Source organism: Oratosquilla oratoria, unplaced genomic scaffold (assembly GCF_046742065.1).
Source record: "Oratosquilla oratoria isolate Oo_2021 unplaced genomic scaffold, ASM4674206v1 SCAFFOLD45, whole genome shotgun sequence".
Taxonomy (NCBI): Eukaryota; Metazoa; Arthropoda; class Malacostraca; order Stomatopoda; family Squillidae; genus Oratosquilla; species Oratosquilla oratoria.
In genome coordinates, this window is record NW_027467710.1 from 2566651 (window position 1) to 2580350 (window position 13700).

The window sequence follows — 13700 nt, forward strand, 5'->3', positions numbered from 1 at the left end:
TTTCTCCAAAGAGACAAAGGAATATTAGGTATATGGTTAGATGTAGAAAGAGAAACTAGGTATAGCAATGAACTAAGGCATCGAAACATTAATAACTTGATGGAGGAACTAATAGATTTAAAAATAAATTATAGAATAATGCACAGAGAAATGACTAATCTACGAAAGACTAATGAAGAAATTAACAGAGCTTAATGACCTAAAAAGTGAACTAAATATGATCAGAAGTGATGACGAAAGAAAAATGAAGACAGAAACAAAGATGAACTGAAAAAAATAGGTCAAAGAACAAATACAAGCAGTGACTGAAAAAGTGAGAGAATCAATTAGAGACATATCTCCTAGAAATAAAAAAAATCAGTGGAAACAAGAACAAGAAAATCAGAAAATAACATTTAAAGAAATATTACAACAGGTAGAGGAAAATGCTTAAGAAATGGTAATTAAAGTAATTAAAGAAAAGGAAAACTGGGTAAGAGACACAGTGGATAAAAAAAAGTGCATTGTAGCTTATGGTACTAAAAACATAATGTATACAAATATCAGAGAAAAAGAAGAGAAAGAAATTGCAAAGAAAATTCTGAAAGTGGTTCAGGAAGAAGGACAACAATAAACAAAGACATTGAGAAGGTGCACAGTATGGGACAATACTCAAGAGAAATCCACTCTAGGCCACTAAAAATCAAACTAAGGACTTAAATGATAGCTGAAGAAGTAATATCAAAAGCAACAAAGCTAGCAAATAGTGAGAATTATAAAAATGTATGGATAAAAAATCAAATGAGCGATGAGGAAATGGAGAAAGAAAAACCACTTAGAAATGAAGCAAATGAAAAAAACGAAAGGAAACATAAACCAAAAAAAGGAAAAGAAAAAATTAAAAACATATACATAGACGGTATGATTTTTGGACTAAACAAATTAAATTGTGGAGACAAAATTAAAAGGTCCAGTACCATCAAATACTGTGGGACAAGGTCTATACAACCACTGGGCAAAAAATAGAACTGAAAAACAGGGTGGAGGAATTATGTTTTTGACTAAAAAAGGATTGAATGTGACAAAGATAACAGAGGGAAAAATAATGTGGAAATGATTATGATTAAAGTTAAAACAGAAATATGAAAAGAAGAAAATCTATAATAGCATATGTGCGACCATTCCAAAATACAGGAAGACACAGAGTGCATTGAGTTACTGAAAGAAGGAGGAAACTTAGTAAATATGGGTGACTAACTCAAAAGAAATATATTGGGAAGAAATTACAGTAAAAGGTGGAGGGGAAATTTGGGGAAATATTCTACTGGATATGACCATTGAATACACATGGACTCAATGGGTGAAGGAAAATACCAGATATAGAAACAATGAAGAACCATCGAGACTGGACTTATAATCACATCATAGCCTGAAATCATGGACAAAATGGAATACAAGACACCAATTGGAAAGTGACCACATTACAAAGGATTACAAAGGAGCATGCCAACAGGGGGACCTTTTGGGCCATATCTAGGTTGGATGAAAAAAAAATATATATAATGATAGATAAAATAAAAAATAAACTAAAATACATACATACATATACCAATGGCTTTTTCCCCCTTACACAGGGGGTAGCTAAAGAGAAAAAGGCACAGAAACCACTCCCACCCATTCCATTCCCTACATATTCCACTCCCCTCCACCCTCCTCCCTCCCTCTTATCTTGGCACCTCCTGGATTAAGGGTCATCCCTGCATCCTGTCCACTGCCCTGGGTAAGAAGCAGTGTCGCAAGACACAGCACATCCACAGTAAGGCCGCTTCATAAATTCGGCGACCCCTACTCTCCGTCCCTTCATGCATAAAAGGAGAAGATGGAGAAAACCCTTCGGGCTGCGTCAATTTTTTTCTCATACATACTTCCTCCCCCCCTCATGCATCACAGCATCATCTATACACAACCCTTCTCCATTCACCCCTATCTTCTGTCCTCTCCCATCCTTCCTCAACAGACATTCCTCTCTTTTGTAATGCCCCTTTCACCCCATCCATCCATGTCATCCTAGGACGCCCCCTCATATTCACTCCTTCCACCTCTGCCTTCCATACCTCATTTACTAATCTATCTTCACTCATTCTTTCCATGTGTCCAAACCATCCTAATACTCTTTCATCAACCCTATCTCCCAGCTCCCTTTCCACCCCTCTTCTCCTCCTCACCTCCTTATTTCTCACGCTATCTAGCCTAGTAACCCCCATCATACTTCTCAGACATTTCATCTCAAACACATTCAAACTACTCCTCTCTTCCTCTCTTATGTTCCATGTTTCTGCCCTGTACAATGCTGTTGGCACAATCACTCCTTCATATAACCTCCTCTTGACATAAAAATAATAGTAATATAAATAATAATAAATAAAAATAAATGCATATGTATAGTTAAATACTAAAGAACCACATAAGTACATACATACATACATACAGTAGAAGCCCGATTTAACGTATCTCAATTTAGCCGAAGCTCAAATTAGTGAACTGCAAATAGCAATAACGAAAATGCTCAACTTAGCGGAAATGGTCCGCTAAGTTGACCATTTTCCGCTAGCTGGCCAGACCGTCTACGGAAATAGCTCAATTCAGCGGGAACGGTAAGCTGAGTATTTTCCATCAACTGGCCACATGCGTGTCTCAGTCCAATGTTACCAGATTGTGGTGGTGGACTCAAGGAAAAATTTATAATTTAGTACTTTGGAGGTATATAAATTATATATATATATATATACATACTATAATATATATAAAGTAATATATAATTCAGTATATGTATAAGGTATAATTGTAGCAGAAATATATTCAAGTAGAAATAGACGCTATAATAGGAAAACAAAATGAAACAGTAAGTTGATGGGAAAATTCAAAATCAGTACGCGAGAGTAATCACCACGAAAAACACTTCTATAACAACGAACTATGTTTTCTGCAACAACACAACAATAATGCTCACTATCCAAAAACCAACTGCCCAGTCTTATTAATCTCTAGAATTATGTACATCGAACCAAACACGAAGCTATGACTAATATTATGCGAAATTCACAGACAGCTCATATCATTGTTACACGACTAACACACACACACATACACACACACAAGCAAAAACAGAATAACAGGATCATATAAATTGGGAGATGAAGGAATAAAAAAAGTAGAAAATGAGAAGGACCTGGGAAACATATAAATAAGATTTTTGGAGAAACTTATAATTTGATAAGAACAATGAAAGTGGCATTTACATACCTGGATGAAGAAATGGTGAAGAAAATTCTAATCACTCTGATAAGACCAAGATTGGAATATGCAGCAACGATGTGGTCACCAAGTACAAAAAAATGTATTAAAAAAATTGAAAGAATACAAAGAGCAATTACAAAATTGGCACCAACACTCTCAAAACTATCATATGAAGAGAGACTAGCAAAACTTGAACTACAGACACTAGAGCAAAGAAGAGAGAAAGGAGATTTGATAGCTACAGTATTTACAGAATCATGAAAGGCATAGAAATTATTGATAGAATCTGATAAAATGGGATGATAGAAATACAAGAGGACATGGAAAGAAAATCAAGAAAGACAGCTATAGAAGAGATCTGAAAAAGAACAGCTTTCCTCACAGAGTAATAGACAATTGGAACAAGTTAGATGAGAAAGTGGTGTGTGCAAAAACAATACATGTATTTAAAAATAGTTTAGATAAAATGAGGTATGAAGACGGGACACCACGAGCATAGCTCCCCTTCCCATAAAATACAACTAGGTAAACTAGGTAAAATACATGTTGCAACAAATTACTGCACGTTGATGTTCATTTGCAATTCACGATTGTGCTGCCTATAATTCACTTACAATAATATATATACTGTATGTGTGTGTGTGTACACCAGGGAATTTTTAGGTACGTATCATTTTTATAATCCGCTCTGGCAACACTGTTACACTAACGCTCACTCGCTCAATTTACAGGAAAATTCAATTTAGCGGACTGGACCTTGGCTGAATTAGTTCGTTAAATCAGGCTTCTACTGTACATATACCAAGGCTTTTTTCCCCTTACAGGGGAGGTAGCCAAAATTGAAAAGGCATAAAATCATATCCCTGAATACACTCCACACCCCTCCACCCTCCCTCTCATCTTAGCACCTCCTGGATGACGGGTCATCCCTGCACCTTGTCCACTGCCCTGGGTCAGAAGCAGTGTTGCAAGACACAGCACATCCACAGCAAGGCCGCTTCATTAAATCGGCGACCCCCACTCTCCGTCTCCCCATGCATAAAAGGAGAAGACGGGGAGAAATCCCTTCAGGCTGCGTCAAAATTTGCTCACACATATTATCTCACCCCCCATCCCCCTGCCCATTCCACCTCATGCATCACATCATCATCCATATACAACCATTCTCCATTCACTCGTCTTTTGTCCTCACCCGTCCTTCCTCAACAGACATTCCCCTCTTCCCCCAAAGCCCCCCCCTTCACCCCATCCATCCACCTCATCCTAGGACATCCCTTCATGTTCACTCCCTCCACATCTGCCTTCCATACCTCTTTTACTAGTCTTTCTTCACTCATTCTTTCCATGTGTCCAAACCATCCTAATATTCTTTCATCAACCCTATCTCCCAACTCCTTCTCCACCCCCGTTCTCCTCCTCACCTCATTTCTCACTCTATCTAGCCTAGTAACCCCCATCATACTTCTCAGACACCTCATCTCAAACACATTCAAACTCCTTCTCTCTTCCTCTCTTATGTTCCATGTTTCTGCCCCATACAGTGCTGTTGGCACAGTCACTCCTTCATTTAGTCTCCTCTTAGCATCCATTCCCAAATGTCTATTCCTCATTACACTTTTTAATCCACCAAGGCATTTACTCGCTTCTCTCAATCTACATTCTATCTCCACCTTTTCCTGCCACATTTGTACCCAAGTATCTAAAACTATCCACTTCCTCCAGTCGCTCTCCCTTAACCCCTTCCATACGGTGCCGCACACGTAGGCGTCATGGGGAGCGAGTGTATTCGCGAGGCTGCCATATCGGCGTCTTGATTATATTTATTGTAGTCGCCCCTGTGTTTTTACATTCTCTCAAATGTGCCCTGAATCCCATTCTCTGTGGTATTCAAAATTCGCGGGTGAAAGAGAGAACGATCGATATAAGCGGTGACTATATTTTATGATGCGAGTATTATTACGACATGTCGTACGGCTGGCATTGGCTGCTGCCACTGAGATCTAAGTCCATGACGCCTACGTGTGCGGCACCGTATGGAAGGGGTTAATGCTCACTTCCAGTCTATTGCCACTTTCACCCCTTGTACATCTCATCACCTTACTTTTACCCACATTTATCTTCAACTTTCTTCTATCACACACTCTCACAAACTGTCACCAACTTCCTCAATCCCTCCTTTGATCCTGCCACAAGCGCAGTGTCGTCCGCAAACAACAGCTGGCTCACCTCCCACTTTTCTCCATTTTCTTTAACCATCTCTAATCCCTGACCCACTACCCTTGCATTTACCTCTCGCACTGGAGGCGTGCCTGTATAGTTCCACTTTACAAGGGAAAAGGGGACAAGTGTGAATGTAGTAGTTTCAGAGGGATTAGCTTGTTAAGTGTAGTTGGGAAGGCTTATGGGAGGATCTTGATTGAGAGGATTAGGAGAGGAAGAGAGGGAGTAATTGGTGAGGAACAGTGTGGATTTAGGACGGGTAGAGGTTGTGTAGATCAGATTTTTGTTGTAAGACATATGTGAGAAAGCTATAGGAAAGGGGAAGGATGTTTTTTGGGCTTATATGGACCTGGAAAAGGCTTATGATAGGGTAGACAGAAAGGCACTGTGGGAGGTTTTGCGGATGTACAGGATAGGAGGAAAGCTTCTAGGAGCTGTCAAGAGTTTTTATGAGAGTAGTAGAGCTTGTGTCACGATAAGAAATGTATAAGTTGAACAGCCAGAGCGACATAACGCATCCTTGATGAAGTCCCACCTTTACCTCGAACCACTCACTCTCTTCATTTCTAATCGTGACACAAGCTCTACTACTCTGCTAAGGTGGTACCTGGTGTAAAAGTGAATTTACCAGCTACTTGGAGTGTGTCTGGGTGGAGCTGTGAGAGTAGACAAATATACAAGGAGGGAGACAAAGTGTTTTAGATCAATCTTACCATTTGTTACCCAGGCAGAGTGGGTGAGGCTTTCACTTTTGAAATTACTAGCTATTTTGACCACTTGTGTTTTTGTTTTGCATGGTCCAGTGTTCTATATCTTGGCTAGAGCATAGAGTGGTGAAAGGGAAAAGAGTTGGTTGAATCTGGTGAAAGACTGTTGAAATTGTTTGAGAAAGTCGTTGTATATCTTCGTTTCTTGAAAAATGTAACTCTGTATGATGTCTCCTGCTACCATGTCATTGAGGTCAATTCTCAATTTGAGAATAGCAATCTTAGTCTTGTCGTCCTTTGTGCCTGTCCGATCTATTTCTGAGTGTACACCAGCCAAAAGTGGAGTGGGATGTTGAAACCGTTAAATTTAGGTAACATGTTCTCATGTGAAAGGAGTGTATGTTTTTTGTGGGTGATACTGGTTGAGGTGGGGTAGAAATTGTGTTAGATATCTTGGAACTATAGCATGTGTAATAGCTGTGTGTTGCATTGGGTTTCTGGACCGCATTCATGCACTGAGAGCACGAAAACACTGTGGAAACACTTGGGGAACATAAGGTGAATTGTATCTACTTACCAAGGTTGAAAATGTGGAGTTTGGTTCGGAAAGCAAGGATGCTGAGGGCAGTGATGGGGTGGGAGACGCAGATGATGGAGTTGTAAACAAAGAAATAGTATGAATATGTGTACCCAAAAATGCGAGAAAAATTACAATATGGAAAGAGATTTTATATATGTGGACTCGTAGAAAGAGTGCTACTTCCTTGGAATGTTGGCGGGTCTGAGAGTTGGATAGTGTAGGTGGAGCGTAACAGGTGGGTCAAGGAAAATGATGGCGTCCTTTGTAGTGGGGTTCTGTCCGAGAGTGCTGAACTGTTGGGCACAGGGGCAGGGGTGGTCCTAAGGGTTATCTTGGTCGTCAGCTGCTGGTTCACTGTTGCTGGGTGAACTGAGAGAGTCTGTCTGATGGTAGTGGTGCTGGGGGTTGCGACTAAGCTGAATGTAGTCATTGAATAGTGCAGTAATGTCCGCTGCTTGCCTTGGGAAGGTCCTGGGGCATAGCTAGAGTGTTGGGCCATGTGGCAGGCGTGGGTTTTGTCTGGCCACACTACAGTGTTTGGCGTGATGACGGAGGGGTTTTTGTGTACATGTAGACCATTGGTATGCAAATGTGTGCATCAAATCGAGACATTAACGACTTGATGGAAGAACTAATAGATTTAAGAAGTGATTATAGAGCAATGTACAGATTATACAGCAATGCACAGGGAAATGACCAATCTATGAAAAGCTAACTAAGAAAGGAACAGAGAGCTTAATGACCTAAAAAGTGAATTAAGCATGATCAGAAGTGATAACGAAATAAAAATGAAGACAAAAAAAAAAAAAAAAAAAAAAAATGAGGAACTGAAAAAAAAAGGTCAAAGAACATACACAAGCAGTGACTGAAAAAGTGTGATAATCAATTAAGGAGAAAAACCTAGATATAAAAATTCAGTGGAAACAAGAACAAAGAAATCAGAAAATAACATTTAAAGAAATAGTACAACAGGTAGAGGAAAATGCTAAAGAAACGGTAATCAAAGTAATTAAAGAAAAGAAAACTGGGTAAGAAACACAGTGGATAAAAAAAAGTGCATTGTAGTTTATAGTATTAAAGAAAAACAAAATGCCTACAAATACCAAAGAGAAAAAGAGAAAGAAATTGCAAAGGAAATTCTGAAAGAAGTTCAAGAAGAGGGACAAGAATTCGACAAAGATATTGAGATAATACTCTAGAGATAAACACTATAGGCCACTAAAAATCAGACTAAGGACTCAAATGATAGCTGAAGTACTATCAAAAGCAGCAAAGCTAACAAATAGTGAAATTTATAAAAATGTATGGATAAAAAAGGAAATGAGCGATGAGGAAATAAAGAAAGAAAAGGCACTTAGAAATGAAGTACTGTACATGAAAAAAAAAAAAAAAAAAAAAAAAGAGAGATAGAGAGAGAAGAATGGAGATTGAAATGCGAGGGTTTTTTTTTCGGAGAGTACTGGACCTGAGGCTGAGAAAATGGTACATCAAAATAAAGAAAACAAACCAAAAAGAGAAGAAAAGAAAAATTAAAAATAGCATACACATGGATTAAAAAAATTAAACAACTATCTGTTAATAGAGAAACCAGACATAATGGGAATTGTGGAGACAAAATTAAAAGGTTTACTACCATTAAATACTGTGGGACAAGGTCTATACAATCATTGGGTGAAAAATAGAATGGAGAAACAGGGTGGAGTTATGTTTTTGACTAAGAAAGGTTTAAATGTGACAAAGATAACAGAAGGAAAAAATAATGTGGAAATAATTATGATTAACCCCTTCGATACGATGATGCCTACGTAGGCATCATGAGGAGCAAGTGGGTATGTGAGGATGCTGATGTCGGCGTCTTGATTATATTTATTGTAGTTGTACCTGCGTGACCCCCATACTCTGTAAACTGGCTTCATCATATTTTCTATGGTTTTCAAAATTCACGGGTGAAAGAGAACGAACTAAATACAGCGGTACCTTTAGTTTTTATAATGCGAGTATTATGACGCAACATCGCATGTCTGGCAGATAATGCTGCCCGCGAGATTTTGGCCCAGAATGAAGGGGTTAAAGTTGAAAACAGAAATATGAAAAGTAGAAAATTTATAGTAATATATGTCCTCCAAAAACACAGGCTTGGACTGATAGTGATCATTCCAAAATATAGGAAGACACAAAGAATGCCTTAATTGAATTATTGAAAGAAGGAAACAGTAATTATGGGTGACTAACTCAAAGGAGAACGAGCTTGTTGGGAAGAAATGACAGTAAAAGATGGAGAGGAACTTTGGGAAAATATTCTACTGGATGCCACTCTCTCAGCTTCTTCTTGTACTTCTTCTCCCTTTCATTTAAAGCGTTCACTTAAGCACCTTTTGTCCTTTACCTCTTTCTCCATCTATCCTCCACTCTCAACTTACCTTTCACCAAAAAATGATCTGATATTCCCTCACTCTCTCCCCTTAGCACATGTACATCCTTAACTCTTCCTATTGTACTCCTATCTACCACTACATAGTCCATTAATGCTGTATCTACCACCCTCTCCCATGTGTACTTATGCTTGACTTTCTTCCAAAACACTGTATTTGCTATCATTAACTCTCTAGACACATCTCCACCATCAACTCTCCACTACGATTCTTTCCTGGAACTTCACATTTCCCAACCACTCTGTCAATTGGTTCATTTCCTACCCTAGCATTAAGGTCTCCCAGTACTATTACATTGACATTTCTCCCTAATCCCTCTATGCACTCATTTAAATCTACCCAAAAAGCCTCCCTTTCTTCTACAGGCCCATATGCACTTACAAAAACCTACATCTCCTTTCCCAGTTTCACCATCATCCACATTATCCTTGAGGAAATCTCCTTCCACTCCACTACACGTTTACCTATCTCTTCACTTTTTAGTATAGCCACCCCTTCTCTCCCTCGCCCTCTCTTCACTCCTGATAACATCCCACTTACACTCGCTCTACCCTCTCAACTTAGTTTCACTCAAAGCCAACACATCTATCTTTCTTATCACAAACATACTACCTATCTATATTGACAATCTGAGTGTATTTGGGGTAGGAAATCTCAGAATAATGGCAAAGGCACTTAATTCTTTTACATTTTGGCTGTATACCTTCCTCAGAGAGAATGACAGACATGCATACATGTTTGCCTTAAATACATATGCTTCGGGATTCTGTCTCGCTGGTTGTCTTGGACAGCCCACCCCGTGATCCGTGCTTGTCCATCTCATTTTCTTTGTTAATTTTGTTTCTACTTCTATAACCTTCCTGGTTTACAAAGGATTACAAAGGTGGAGCATGCCGACAGGAGACCTTTTGGTCCATATCTAGGTCGGATGCAAAAAAAAAAATCATAATAATAAAATTATAAATAAAAACTATAATAATGTAAATAACAAATAAAATACATAAATGAATGCATATAGTTAAATAATAAACAATTAGGTAAATAGTAAATAATAATAAAATGACATATAACTATTAATAAATGAAAATCAGATAGACAAATGATAACAAAACAAAAACAAATAATATAAAATAAATTATAATCATTACAGCATCTTGCTTAGGTGTTTATCTAAATGATTCTTAAAGCTTCGAACTGAACTACATTGCACTACCTGTGCAGGAAGTTTATTCCATTCATTAACTACACGGTTGGCATAGTTGTTTCTACCTACTTCCAAATTGAATCTATATCCGGACAGTTCGAGACCATTGTTTCTTGTCTGATTCTCATTCAATGTGAAAATTTTGTCACTTTTGATGTTGTCAATTCCCTTTAAAATCTTAAAGACCTGTATCAAGTCACCTCTGAGTCTACGCTTTTTTAGGGAAAACAGATTTATATGTTTTAGTCGATTTTTGTATGATTTATTTTTGATATTTGGAATCAGTTTTGTGGCTCGCCGTTGTACTTTTTCCAGTCTGTCAATGTCTTTAATGAGATTTGGTGACCATACGGAAACAGCATATTCCAAATGTGGACGAACTGACGATTTATATAGCTTGTTAATGAGTGACGGACTTTTGAAATCAAAAGATCGCGCAATCAGTCCTAGAATCTTATTTGCTTTCTCAGAGGCTGAAATACACTGCTTAGATGATTTGAGGTTGTTACTGATAATTACGCCAAGATCTTTTTCACTATCCACTTTTGTTAACGAATTTCCAAATAACTTGTAATCATACTTACTGTTATTTTTACCTATGTGCATTACCTTGCATTTACTTGTGTTAAATTTTATTAGCCACTTTTCAGACCATTGCTGTAATTTATCTAAATCTTCTTGAATATCTAATTGGTTTGAGTCATCATTTGTCACTCTGCACAGTTTTGTATCATCAGCAAATTTGGAAACAGTAGATTTTAGTCCATGGTCTATATCATTTATATATACTATGAATAGAAGTGGTCCAAGAACGAAACCCTGAGGAACTCCACTTGTAACATTTTTCCATTTAAAACAACTCTCTGTTTTCGACCATTCAACCAATTACTAGTCCAACCTAATAGGCTACCACTTATTCTGTGTAAAGCTAATTTAGTAAGTAGTCTTTCGTGTGGGACGGTATCAAAAGCTTTTGCAAAGTCTAGATATATTAAATCTATATTGTTTCTTTTGTCATAATTCGAGATAACTGTGTTGTAGAATTCGAGTGAGTAAGTCACGCAAGAACGTTTCCATCTGAAACCATGCTGGCTATCATTTATCAAACGGTTTCTTTCTAAATGATGTTCGATAGCATCTCTGATGATAGTTTCCATTATTTTTCCTATGATTGAAGTCAAACTTATAGGCCTATAGTTATTTGGCTTCTTTTTGTCACCCTTTTTGAATATGGGAGTGACGTTAGCTGGCTTCCATTCTCTTGGGACATCTCCGGATATGATGGATTTCTTGAAAATAATTTCTAAAGGAACAACAATCTCATTTTTCATTTCCTTTAAGATTCTTGGATGCCAACCGTCAGGCCCTGGTGTTTTATTAACTTTGAGTTTATCTATACACCTTTTAATTTTTTCTTTTTTTATATTTACTGTAGTAAGTTTACCCTAGACTTTTCACAGGTTTCAGTTTGGAATTCACTTTGCGGTGATTCGTTTACGAATACCGAGCTAAAATAATTGTTTAAGATATTACACATTCCTTCATTTGAATGTTCAAGTTGACCATCAGCAGATAATAGTGGACCAATGTCATTCCTAACAACCTTTTTATCTCTAATGTAACTATAGAATTCTTTGGGATTCTCTTTGGATTTATCAGCGATGTTCATTTCGTATTGTCGTTTTCTTTTTCTTAGTCTTTTTTAAATCTCTCTGTATTGATACATAACTTTCATAGTCATTAGATGCACCCGAGCATTTATATTTCTTATAAGCCTGTCTCTTTTTAGCAATACTTTTTTTCAGTTTCTTTGTCGAGCCACTTTGGGCGAGCCTGATTTGGGGGACGTCTGTCCTTAAAAGAAATGTAAGTTTGAATAATCTTAGTGAGCGTATTTTGAAATATTTCCCACATCTGATCTACAGGTCTTTCGTTTCATTTTGCCTCCCAATCTGTAAGCTGAAGCTCCTGACGCAGTCCTATGAACTGAGCTTTACTGAAATCGGGTATTTTAGAAACAAAAGTATCTATTCTAAAATTGTTTAGGAGTTTGAATCTAACTAAGTTGTGATAGCTATTTGCAACAGATTCACTGACTTCTACATCAGTTACCATGCTTTCATGGCTAGTGATCAATAGATCGAGTAAGTTTCCATATCTTGTGGGATCTTTTACATGCTGAATTAAGTAATTGTCACCAAGAAAATCAATCAAGCGACTACCTATATGGCCATATTCAAGGGTCATCCAATCAATGTCAGTAAAATTGAAATCACCCATTATCAATAAATCCCGGTTGCAGAAACTAGACAGTTCTTGAAATAACAGTTTGTCGTCTGCTAATGATAATGTCTTTGGCCTATATATTACACCTATATTCATTTTTTGTCCATTTGTTTGGGTTAACTCAACCCACAAACTATCATATGCATCCTGTTTCACTTTCTCTAAAACACAAGCATGAACATTGTTTTTAACGTACAACAGAACACCCCCACCTTTCTTGTGGCTTCTATCCTGATGAAAGTGTTTAAATCCCACAATATTAAACTCAGCTTTGAACTCTGTACCATTTAACCATGTCTCAGTTATTCATCCTCCAGCAGAGCAAAACAATTGGCTAGAGCCAGCGGTTGCTCCACAGGGCACACGCCTACCGGATGCGGGCTCAACAAACGGGACCCCGCAGAGCGCCATTCACTCATGGCAGTGACAGAAGGGGAAGAAGTGGAACGCTCTTTGGGTTGTGGGGAGGGTTCATTCTTCTCACAGAGTGCACTCCTGAGAAGACAAATTTCCTCCTCACACATCCTGAGACGGTATTCCTTGTTCACACAACTTTCACAAGCCATTTTGCTATGGCTTTTACCTAGCACTCCACACTTCCCAACAACTCCATTTATTGGTTCATTCCCTACTCTAGCAATGAGACCTCCCAATGCCACTACATTGACATTCCTCCCAAAACTTTCTATGCACTCATTTAAATCTGTCCAAAAAGCCTCCCTTTCCTCTACACTTCTCACTACCTGGCCCATATGCACTAACAAAGACCCATATCTACCTTCCCAGTTTTACCTTCATCCAACCTTGAAGAAACGTCCTTCCACTCCACCACTTGCTTGCCTACCTTGTTACTTACTACCCTTCCTTGTCCTCTCCTCATTCTCAACACCCTCTACACTACACTCCCAAATCACTCATCCCTTTCAACTTAGTTTCACTTAATGCCAACACATCCATCTTCCTTTTCACAAACACACTCACCCATTCACAACTGC

At 38.1% G+C, this 13700-nt stretch overlaps 1 protein-coding gene across 1 annotated transcript in view; it reads right to left on the minus strand.

Moving 5' to 3' along the window:
- LOC143023166 (tRNA selenocysteine 1-associated protein 1-like) overlaps positions 1-13700 on the minus strand; it is a 55413-nt gene that overhangs the window by 31543 nt on the left and 10170 nt on the right. The gene's annotated exons all lie outside the window — the stretch shown is intronic.